At 35.1% G+C, this 12,713-nt stretch overlaps 1 protein-coding gene across 8 annotated transcripts in view; it reads right to left on the minus strand.

The window, feature by feature from the left end:
* msn (serine/threonine-protein kinase msn) overlaps positions 1–12,713 on the minus strand; it is a 288,177-nt gene that overhangs the window by 172,945 nt on the left and 102,519 nt on the right. The gene's annotated exons all lie outside the window — the stretch shown is intronic.

Below are 12,713 nucleotides of genomic sequence, written 5' to 3' on the forward strand. Positions count from 1 at the left end.
AGCCTATGCTGCCACTAGTGCCAAGAAGAGAAGACCATTTAGTTTGTCAGAGACTACACAGAGTGCACCACAGGTGGTGGGTCTATATTACTAATTACACTGGTAATAAATTTGAGAATGTTGATGGAGAATAGTTGGGATGTCACAGGGGAACCGAAGTACCCAGAGAAAAGACCCTGTGTTACCCGGAACACAGGCTTTGCCCAACACAAGTTATAAATCCAGGGTGGATCCACCAAAATTTGAACCCAGGCCCCCCTGGCTTATAAGCTCCACAAGTAACCACTGAACTAATGTGGTGGTTGAAAACATAAATGTAAATTTACATACATTTCAATACATATTATAAACAAACACAAATAAAATTAGTAACTATACGCAGTAGGCTGAAAATATTTCATCACTACTGTATATGAATATAAATGAACGGAATAAAGGGTTGTTTCCAATCTCTGATAACGAATTTGAATGACGTCATGTGCGTCAGGAATCACACTGAAAGCTGAATTGCGGCGAGAGGTGACAGACCAGTAGTGAGTGATTTCATAATCACAATGTATGGTGTATCACAGAAGCTATGCCCAAGAAAATCGAGCTTTTTGGGAGGGGTACATAACAACCCTTTCCGATGCCAAGTACAGTTACGTGAAAATCATAGGAGCCTGCAAAAAACGTGGTTCCGTTATTTCCAAGAAAGGCATCTTGTGTATACCTAATAAGACTGGCAAAGCTCGGATGGGATTAATTCCAGAATGGAAAAAGCAAGCAAATCCATCCCCGTCACAAGTCGCCACACCCCATGAGATGATACAAATTAATTCCATTCGAGATTTACCAATCTTATTAAGTACACAGAAGATGGCTTTCTTGGAAATAACGAAACCTCACTTTTATTTTCACGTAACTGTACTTGGCATCGAAAAGAGTTGTTATGTACCCCTCCCAAAGGGCTCGATTTTCTTGGAAATTTCTGCTGTGAGTCACCATGCACTCTGACTATGAGATCACTCACTACTGGTCTGTCACCTCGCGCCACAGTTCAGCTGTCGTGTGACTCCTGATGCACATAATGTCATTCAAATTCGTTATTAGAAACAACCATGTATATTTAAAATGGCTAAATTTATGTTAATTCAAGAAAAAAATGTTGGCTATTTTCTTAAACACTAATCAACTTCGCCTGAAGAAAGTTCAAATTTGAATGACTTCAGAAATTGCTGAAATTATTGGCCTGAATTACAGCAGGAGGAGGAGGAGGAGGAGGAGGAGGAGGAGGAGGCAGAGGAGGAGGAAGAGGATGATGATGATGATGATGATGTTCCAATGGTAGACTTTGGAGTTCATCCATTAGTCTTCTGACCTTCCAATATAACTCATTTTAGTCAGAGTTAAGTTTGGAGCACTGCTTTAAATGGGAAACATCCATGATGGAGTCCTCTTTGTGTAAGGTGCAATTTGCAGATTGGAAGATGTTTATTTTCTGAAGGTGGCTGTAAAGTAGTCGTGTTCAGTGGTCAATCTGAATATGGCAACAGACTCCCTTCCTGGCTTGTTTTTATTTTCTTGCCATATATCCTGTAATCCCTTTCACTTTTTCTTATTAGTTACCAGATGGGCGTCTTCTAGGAACATGTTTTTTTTTGTTTCCTTTTTTATGAGTCTTTTTGCAGATGCAGCATTCAGTAAAGATTTTTCTAAAATAATGTTTACTCCTTTCTTTGTTAAGGTATCGGCCTTCTCGTTCCCTTCCATTCACATGTGGGACAGCACCCAATGGAAATAGATCTGTTTATCTTTCTTTGTTGAATTAGTATTCTAGTTTCTTTTATGGTTTCCGAGTTGGAATGGTTATTTTTCACTATTGCTTGAATTACTGATGTTGAATCTATTAGTATAACTGCTTTATTAAATGCCAGAGGTCTATATATCAGTTGTTGAAGTGTTGTATGCACTACTTCAATTTCAGAGTCGAACTATTATATATATATATAATATCATCCTGATAAGTATTAGGTCTAGTGACCTGTTATGGTCTTGCTTTCTTTCCATCTCTTTTGAGGTCTGCCAATGGATCTCTTTCCCCCCTCAATCCAAGTGAAATCGAAGGGTTCAGAACCATAGCGGGCCAAGTGCCATTTACTAAAACCGTAGAAAACAAGGGTTAAAATGAAGTTATCACCATAATTCAATGGAAACATATAGCAAGTAATATAAAGTATACACATTCAAACTAAATGATATGTCAATATTCACTAAACTATGGTATTCACTTAACTTTAAACCTTGCTTTCACCATTTTTAGTAAATGGTGCTTGGCCCACTATGGCTCTGAACCCTTCAATTTCCCCTTACTGAATTCTACATATTACGTGGGATCTGTTGGAACCACGTTTTAATTACTAAATAATTAATCAATCAATCAGTCGATGTATCACTCTTTTATTATTGTAGGTAACATGGAACAACTGAAACAGTGACATTTTCACATAGGAACCTGGAGATCAATATTGAAAGTATACAAGAACACTACAAGCCATCGAGCCCGTTCATTAATAACAGAAGAAACTGTGATCTTATGTTGTTATAAGGGAACTACTTAGTCCACATTCCACCACAATACATCTGGCGTCTATTCGATCACAAAGGGTGAAGAAAGACCCTGGAGAAGTGTAGACTTCTTTGAATTGGGATAGCACTTGCGATGTTGCTGGATGACTTGCAAGATGAACTGAGTCTGTTACTCCTCTTTGTCAGCAAAGCATGGAACAACCTGCTCTGGTTGCAGGTAATCGGGAATTGTAAGCCAACTGTCAGGATCCACTTCCAAAAATGAATATGGAATGGATAGAATCTGGAAGAACTGCCAGATGTTCTTCGTTACAAAACCTCGAAATCTGCTGTCAGATATCGTAGCCAATTCCAGATTAATTCTTTTCGGAGGATTGTCATCTGCCTCATGACTGAGTCTTTTCATCATTGCTCTCTTCTCTGATAAGTCAACGTCTCTGTCAAAGAATGTGAGTGCTACCAGCTCTCCACTTAGATACCACATAATGTCCACATAGCTTCTTCAGGGCACTCTTGGCTGCTGGTGATGTTTGTGCCGCAAGGAGTTTCAACAGACTCAAATCACTGACAGAAGATGCAACTGACAGCTGAAAGAGGAACCAGGCTTTGATATACAGTCCAATGCCAAAGACAGAAGTCCCCAAGACCTCGTTTCTCGGTGTTTGTTAGCTTGAAATCCGAATCTCTAAACAAGAATACTTTCAGTGCATAGATCAATCTTGCCATGAATCATGCTTGATGGATCGCACCTCGCTTATTGAAGGATACATCTTGTGGAGGGACTTCTTCCAAGAACAAGAGGGTCAATTTCAATACTTCTCCGTAATCGTCATGTTGACGGGTTACTTCAAGTTGACTAACCACAAAATCTTTCACATCTGTGAAAACATCCTTTAGTTAGTATGGCACAACATGGCACATCCTGCATGAAATTAAACATTGTTGAGCAAACCCTAAATATGCTCTGATCGTTCCAATTTTTGGCACATGTCCGTTTTTAATAGAATACTATTACATAAGAGAATGGGAGGTGGGAATTTCCGAACTTTTTTTCAGGTCATATAAGCATCCTAATAAATATAAATATATACAGTACATGTACATATAATTTTTGTGGACAGTTTAATTTACCATCTATAACGAAATTGCTCTTATAGCCCTTAAGCCATCTATTCAGATTACGGGGCTTATTTCTTGAGACATGAGACATTTTGAGCAAAAACTGCCATATAAACATGGGTCCTATTCAAAGAATGTTACAAACAGAGAATGAACTATTCAGAAGTATACTTTCTTTAATTGGCTAGTATTCTGAAGCTAAAAATGTATTGTTAATTCCTTAGTTGCTTTGTGCAGAATATTTTTTTTACTCTTACACATTTATCACAATTGTTACAGATCATACGACTTCTAGAAACTTAATTCTTTACAGTTCGATTTTGCATCCTAATGTAAAATCTTAAAGAGTTTACAAGAATGACGTGATTTGTAACAATTATTGTGATAAATGTGTAAGAAAAATGTAATTTTGTAGTTAAAAATTGGGAAAAAAAAAAAAAAAAAAAAAAAAAAAAAAAAAAAAAAAAAAAATTCTGTATGAAGCAAATATGGAATTAACGACACATTTTTTGCTTCAGAATACTAGCTAATTAAATAAATTATACTTCTGAATAGTTCATTCTCTAATTTCAATATTCTTTTACCCCTAAAACTAAAGAAAAAAGGTAATTTTTTAGCAACTTCATATTAGTGTAACTCTGAAAATATTGAGAATAAAACCCACGTTTATATGACATTTTTTGCTCAAAATGTCTTCGGGAATATGCTCCGTAAGCAGCGATAACTCTTCGTGAATCACCCTGTATAACAGCAGCATATAATTTAAATTATTTATACAGTAGAACTCAGATTATCCATAATCCTATTAACTGATCAGTGGATTATCTGACTCTTTCTCTAGCTCTTTTTTTTTTCTGCAGAGAAAAATATGAAGTGCTGTATATTATGTTAGTACATATTTTTTTTAGAGGGGATTATTACAAGCATTTATCATTATACAATATGTAGTAGAAATGCTGTCAATAACAGGAACAGTTACCAGTATTTGTGGGACAGGGTGTTCTTCCAACTTATAAAATAGTCACTCTCTGCTTTCAAAGAAATTACCCCAATAACTTGACATAATTGCAAATCCGTACATCATTCAGTCACTGTTCTTATTATTCTTACTGTATAACTTCTATGCCTAATGTCTTCCATAGGTATCAAAAGAAAACGTGCTAAGTGTTGAAAAATGCAAATAACTGAGCAGTTTGGGAAAGAAGAAACTGTTGCTTATCTCGAATTAAAATATGATTACAGCTGTGCGAGATTTAATTAAAAAGGGAAACAACAAGGATAAATCTACAACACGAAACCTCTAGTACTCCCATCACATGGAGTTTCCTTGGCCCTTAAAAATCTGCTGCTGACAAACAGACTTTTAAATTAGTGGAATTTCGGTCCATTACCTTGTGGGTTAAACACAAGACCCGGAGGAAACTGTAATTATTATGCATTCAATTTATTAAATCTTTTATGGTACAGATTATCTGATTTTTTTCGATTAACCATTCAGTCCACTCCCTTCATTATCACGAATAGAGGTTCTACTGTACGTATGTTGTATGTATTCTAAATTAACACTTATGTTGTTTTCTTATTTTAAATTATTACATTTTGTTAAGTTAGGCAGGCCACTCTGGTGGTAAGTTTGGTAAATAAATAAATCATTAGAACACCAATAGATTTGTTTACATGCTAACAAACGAAATAGTCACCTCAATTCAGAGGTCTCAATACCACGTGCGTGCGTTTATATTACATTATTATTTAAATAGACAGACTTTACAAAAGACTTCTGAAAGATCTGAGAGTCAACATTAATTTTTTTTCACTGAACCTGTAACATTCGTGAAGGATGATGATTTATTTTTATTTTTTACCCTTTTAATTAATTTTACGTTCATTTGTTCGATTTTAATGTAGTCTATCTTTTTCTCCTGGTTATGAAGGTTAGATTGCAAACTTTGGCAAGTATAGGTCAAAGCATGCACTTGTACATTTGTATAGAGTACATATACCCACCCAGCCACATGACTTTTATATATAAGATAACAAAAGACCATGATTGATGCCATATGCAAAAATAATAATAATAATAATAATAATAATAATAATTATTATTATTATTATTATTATTATTACTACTACTACTACAAAATAATAATTAATGCAATAATAATAGTAATGATTTATGAAAAATATGAGACAAAGAGGATGGCAAAAATAGGAAAACCTGTAGAATGCTAGGTTTGCATTGAAAGATCTGCCTTTGGGCAGAACACTATGAATGAATTATGTAAAATGTTATTGAAGCAAGGAAATGTAAGAGTTGATGTTGCAAAAGAAAATATGTAAACTGAAATAATTATCAACAAGGGTAATAAAATAAAATTCAGCATTTTTACATAGGCCTACCTAGTCAGTGGGATGCGTATCATAGATTGAATACCACTCATCTAGGAGATATAAGACTTTGTAAACTTTCATTTCTGTCAATAAGAAGATTCTGTGAAAAGCTCCAAATGATTTTTTCCAGAATGAGGATATCTTCAAAAAAAAAAAAAAAAAAAAAAAAAAAAAAAAAAAAAAAAAAAAAAAATGTCAGATGCCCATAACAAAATCGATTTCATGTAACAAATTTTACTGCATTCTAATAAAAGGGGTTAATTTCATAAGCTGGCGGTGACACATGTCTTCAAACATAACAGTGATTTCTATATCCATAATAATTTATTAAGAACTCCGTTTTCTCGGAACAATGGGGGTTGAGGTGATTAGTTGATACAGTAACTAATGCACTGTGAGTGGTAATGAAGTCATCAGCATTCGAGAATTCCTAATAGAATAGCTCGTTAACACAACAATTTGTGACAAACTTTTTGATTGGAAGTTAAATATACTAGATTATATAGTATTTAGAAGCAATACCACTTTCAAAGGAGACAGCAGGGCAGGATTTGAGACGTTCTTTGCCCATAGTTTCTTTAAAGTCATACAAGGTGCATAAGATTTCATCTCTGTAGAGATTATGTGCTAGACAATCATGGCCAGTAATCAATCTAAACATGGCTATTTCTGAACTTCTGAGAGAACTAGTGATCAATTTAAGACTCGTTGAGGGGACTTTCAACTCTTATTCACCGTAGTCTTTCATTTAAAATTCTAATCTTAGCTTTGAAGTAACTTTAAATTGAGAGATATGAGGTATACTTCTTTTTGGCTTAAATAGGATTTGGGATCCTTTCTTCCCAAGTTAGTCTGTTATCTCATTCCTTATTATTTTACAATGTGATGAAATCCACAGTTAAATAATATTTGCTGATGTTTAGAAGTTGAGGGATGAGATAAGAAAATATAGGCAATGTAAAAATAAAGTTTTTATAATAGAGGAAGCCTACCTAGAATTATTTTGAGTAAATATTATTTTAATTCAAGAGAAAAAAGCCTTGATCAAGTCTGACCAACCTTTGTAACTGCACTGAACAAATTGTAACTCCAAACTGGTCTTATATACACCTAGGCATAAACTCAATGTTAGAAGGAAGGTATAATAATGTCAGTAAGCCAAGCAAAAGATGTGTTAACATGTAATCCATGCATGGCGATGTTGATGAATGTTAAATGTTATGTTTTTATTTAACAACGCTCGCAACTGCAGAGGTTATATCAGCGTCGCCAGATGTGCCAGAATTTTGTCCTGCAGGAGTTCTTTTACATGCCAGTAAATCTACTGACATGAGCCTGTCGCATTTAAGCACACTTAAATGCCATCGACATGGCCCGGGATCGAACCCGCAACCTTGGGCATAGAAGGCCAGCGCTATACCAACTCGCCAACCAGGTCGACAATGATGATGATCTTCGTTAAAATTTACATTCATGATTGGGCCCCACGGTCCTTTCTGCCTTCACTTCTGTGAGGAGTACAAACTAACACTACACATTTACAAATAGCGGCATTCTGTGACCATATGGTCATGGTCAGTGTTCTTCCCCATTTTTGTGTATAGTGGATGTAATTTGTATCATAACGTTTGTATTCATTAGTACAAAATATATATCTCCACATTCGTCATATACAAGGCTCAAATGTGTTCAAGGGAAGTTACAGTTCGAAGCCAGAGATAAGAATCTATCACTTCCTTTCAAGATACGAGAACACACTGATAGAATGAAGGATGACGAGATGCGTCAACAGTAACAGATACCCATTGTTTTCAGACATTTAACGAGGCTCGCAATGTTACACATACATAGAACTGGAAAATTCTTTTATACGGATGATTCAGTTATGGAGAGCACCCCCACCACGAATATTAGTAATAAAAAACTTAGACTTTCCTGCAATAGTCACAAATGTACAATGAAAAAAATGATCGACACATATTCAAATAGCCCACCAGGCCACACAGTTGCGAAGTAAATTTCACAAATTATCGTGTAGGCCTACTCTTACAACTTTTGTTTCTGCGTTGTAACCGTTGCTTACGAGATTATACAAGCTGGCGCATAGCACGATCAAGAGTGGGACTCGGAGCGTCATAACTAGACATCGGAAGTTAAGGCACTAAAAATGGTATTTTAGGCGCTAAAAAGGTTCTGAAAACATCAAAAACAGGGCAATAAAAGGCATTAAAATTATATTGAATCACTCATAATGAGAAACTTATGTAGGGCCTACACATATGTAGGTTGTATTGTAAAATTAGGTTCACTTATTAATTAGGTTATTTTATGTATTATTAATTGTAATTATGTGTTCAATTGTATTGTGTATTGTATAATTGTATTGTGTATTGTAATTTTATTGTGTATTGTTTATATTGTGTATATCACTGCCACCAGGTGCTTGCCCACTTACAGTGTAAATAAATACATACATAATTCATAAAGTAAACATTCATAAGACCATAAGTAACTTAACAAAATGCACTGGAAAAATAATTTCTCTGTTCTATAGACTTGTTTCACTTGTACTCATTCAGGCCGTGTCTCAAAGCTCAAGTCCATACTACACACTAGTGACTAGCAACTAGGTAACTTGTAAATTACACGCTAGGGAGCTTTGGAAATGTATGCTAGTAACATGGCCTTCTTCATAAACTATTTTTCTAAAAACCATGACATCACGGTGCAGAATTGAATTAAGAAGGCAATGTCCTAATGCAGTTTCATTATAAGTATGTGGAAAAGATAAGGGCTTAATATATTACAATAATGTTCAAAACATTGTACAGAAGGTACTAACAATGTTAATGTTCAAAGTTAACGTGTTATTCTATATTATATTTACATTATTTCACTTCCAAAGCATTTTCAGATTTCATAACCCCAATTGCTGATAAGGTATCCATGTTTGTTTAGTGAACAAGTCAGCAATCAAGCAAGCATTTTCGTTCACTAGCTACTACGGACTTCATTGCTATGCACTATGTAGCTTTGGATCATAACTTCTGACGTCACATCCGGCTATTTAGTAAACAATATAGTTCACTTCAGCTGAAAATGTAGCTTTGAGACACAGCCTCATCCACAACTTCATGTCCATTAATTTGAGCTACAATAAACAACAAGCAACTTTTCAAGATTAACACACAAACTTCTGTCACGTTTATTGGACAAAATCAGTTTATATGCTGAAAAAGATCTTTCAACATATACTGATGTGACTGGAGCATACTTAAACAGTGCGATCCTGGCTACATTAAACCCCTCAGGAAGCTCACCGCATTCGTACTTAGGCCGTGTCTCAAAGCTACATTTTCAGCTGAAGTGAACTAGATTGTTGACTAAATAGCCGGATGTGACGTCAGAAGTTATGATCCAAAGCTACATAGTGCATAGCAATCAAGTCCGTAGTAGCTAGTCAACGAAAATGCTTGCTTGATTGATAACTTGTTCACTAAATAAACATGGATACCTCATCAGCAAATGGGGTTATGAAATCTGAAAATGCGTTGGAAGTGAAATAATGTAAATATAATGTAGAATAACACGTTAACTTTGAACACTGACATTGTTAGTACCTTCTGTACAATGTTTTAAACATTACTGTAATATTATATCTAGCCCTTATCATTTCCATATAACTCGTAATGAAACTGCATTAGGACACTGCCTTCTTAATTTAGTGCTGAACCGTGATGTCATGGTTTTTAGAAAAATAATCTATGAAGAAGGCCATGTTTCAAGCATACATGTCCAAAGCTCCCTAGTGTGTAGTTTACAAGTCACCTAGTTGCTAGTCACTAGTGTGTAGTATGGACTTGAGCTTTGAGACACAGCCTTAGTACATTATACACAGAATGGTTTCACAGCTAAGGTTTCTTGACAAAACATTGTTTAGCTTTTCACATATTTTAGTAGCATTCTTGTCAGGAGCTTATTCTTGTGTTTTTTTTTTTTTTTTTTTTTTTTTTTTTTTTTTTTTTTTTTTTGCAGACAAAAATAGGGACATGGATTCACACAAGAACAGACTACTAGCTCCCAGTTGTTGAATAGTGTCTAATAGAACTATAGAAGAATCTTCCCCAAGTGCGACATTAAGCTGATAGTCCTGAACTCATTACATTTCTTGGCATTATTTTTCTTCGGTATTCAAATCAACACTGTCTCCATAAAATCTTCAGGCCATTCACCTTTCTCATATATTTCGTTGCATAATGATAGAATTTCCTTCTAGTCTTCACCCAAGCATTTCACTAATTCAATGGGGATTGCATCAACTCCTGTTGCTTTCCCATTCTTCATTCCCTTAAGTGCTAGTTCAACTTCTTTTTCGTTTTTTGATACATCTTCCTCGTCTTCTATAGCTAAGTCATCTGGACGATTCCTTGTCTCATATAACTCTTCTACATATTTATCTCGTCCATCTGTTTAGTATTCCTTCTTTGTCTGTTATTTCATTTCCAATGTTGTCCTCTATCAATCACATAGATTTCCTGTTCTTATTTGTGAAGTCCAAACATTTTACTTCGCCGTACATTAAATCATATCTTTCTGTTCTCTCTAGATCCTCTATTTCTTCACATCTCTCTTTCAACCAATCTTATTTTGCTTCATCAGTTTCTCTTCTTGGTTCGTTGTTTAGTGTTCTTCTGTGTTGATGTTTTTCCACTTTCTCCTCTCCTTCATCTTCTTCAACATTCCCTGTGACCCAAGTTTCTTAATTCCCACACCTTCTGTGTATCCTATTGTTTCTTCTGCTGTTGGTCTGTATACAACTTTTTAAACGAGTCCAGTACTCATTACTAATCTCAGGTGTGGATTCTAATGTAGCGGCTTTCTCTTGAAAATTTGCTTCAAATTTTCGTCTGTTCTCTTCGTTCTTCAGTTTTTCCATGTTCAATTTCTTCGTCACCTGTCTTACTCTTATCTTCTTCATATGAATATCTACTTTGCCTATCAGCATGACAAGATCTGAGTTATGATATATGATATGATATATTTATTCCACCTGCTTATATTGGTCTAATGGTCCTTCACATTTCTGTATACAGTGCCATCACTTCCTTGGATACATATTCTGCTTACGCTTTTTTAAACATCCGGCTATTACATAGAAAATGACCCTGATCACTTTTCTATCACGTCTCTCACCCCGGTTTCCCTTCCTTCTTTTTCTACTTACCTTTCCCTTTCCCAGTTATCCATCTTATTCTTACTAATCTCATTTAACTAAATAATCACTTCTCTCAATTCCTTATTAAATTGTTCCCAACATTGTTTACATTAAGATGAAATCTTCTATAGTTGTCAACTTATTTATTCACTTGAATCACTAACGTTCACTGACCACTTATTCCCACTAATCTAATCTGTATATTTTAGTACGAAGTAGTTTCTACACTTTCATTACATTTCCATTCCCACTTTCTTCATTATATTTGTATCACTACTTATTATTACTCCCTGGTTATTACTTGTATCTTATCCTTTTTCACTATTATTTCCTTGCCTTACCGTCTTTTCTGTCACCATTACCATTTTCACTTTCCGAAGTTTTGTCACTAATGCATATTATTTTCACTTCATCACTTTCCTATGTTTTGTCACTCATGCACCAACCTCTTAAGTTATAATTTTTCTGTCCCTTACTTCTTCCCAATGACAAACCTCTATTTGGTGTCGCTAACATTACTTCATCCCTTCCAGTTCTTGCAGAATCTTGACTTCTTATCTTAGCTTCTTCTTCATCTCTCGATCCATATTTGTTCTTCCGGCAGGATTCACTGAACTCTTTTTGCTGTTCTCAGCTCCAGCATGCTGTCCTTCTGTTCTTCCCTGTCTACCTGATGCCGTCATTATTTTTTAGTGCAAGTCTCTTGTTTCTTCCTCAACCGCTTGTTGACATTCTCGTCTGCTGCTGCGCTATGCAATACTCTGATCGCTGGCCTCTCTTCCTGGTTCATGTGATTCGCTGACTGTTTCACTCCATCACTTGCTATTCTTTCCTGTGTGATGACCTCTCCACCTTCTAATTTTCTAAATAGTTCTCTCATCGTATGTTTTACTATAATGTTCCTTATCTCTTCTTTCATATCTCCTTTTTCATTTCATTAACATTTGTCCCTATCTCTATATTGTTCAAATTTTCGAAACAGAATTCCACAACAAACATCTCCCCATTTACCTTTAATTTGTCTCCGTATAATCGAGTGAAATGACCATTTTTCCTTGCATCCTTCATAAAAGAAATCAATATTCTTCTCCTGCATCTTACTTCATATTCAAAATCATGTTCCAGTCTAATATTTTTTAAGTACTTTCGTTTGCTCAAATTTTTTTCTTTTGCCATTATACTTGAGAATTTAACTAAAATAGGTTTATTTACATCTTTCCCGATTCTGTATGCTTCTTTAATTTGTTCATCACTCACATCACTTCTGAACCAATCCCAGCACACTTTCATTACAGTCTCGTATGTTTCCAATGCCTGTTCCTTCTTCTTTTCCTTGATTCCCAAAAATATTAAGTTCTTCTTACTCTGATCTTTTTCTAGATATTTCACCTTACTTTTCATTAGGTCCTTTTTTCTTCTG

This window comes from Periplaneta americana, chromosome 8 (assembly GCF_040183065.1).
Source record: "Periplaneta americana isolate PAMFEO1 chromosome 8, P.americana_PAMFEO1_priV1, whole genome shotgun sequence".
Classification (NCBI taxonomy): domain Eukaryota; kingdom Metazoa; phylum Arthropoda; class Insecta; order Blattodea; family Blattidae; genus Periplaneta; species Periplaneta americana.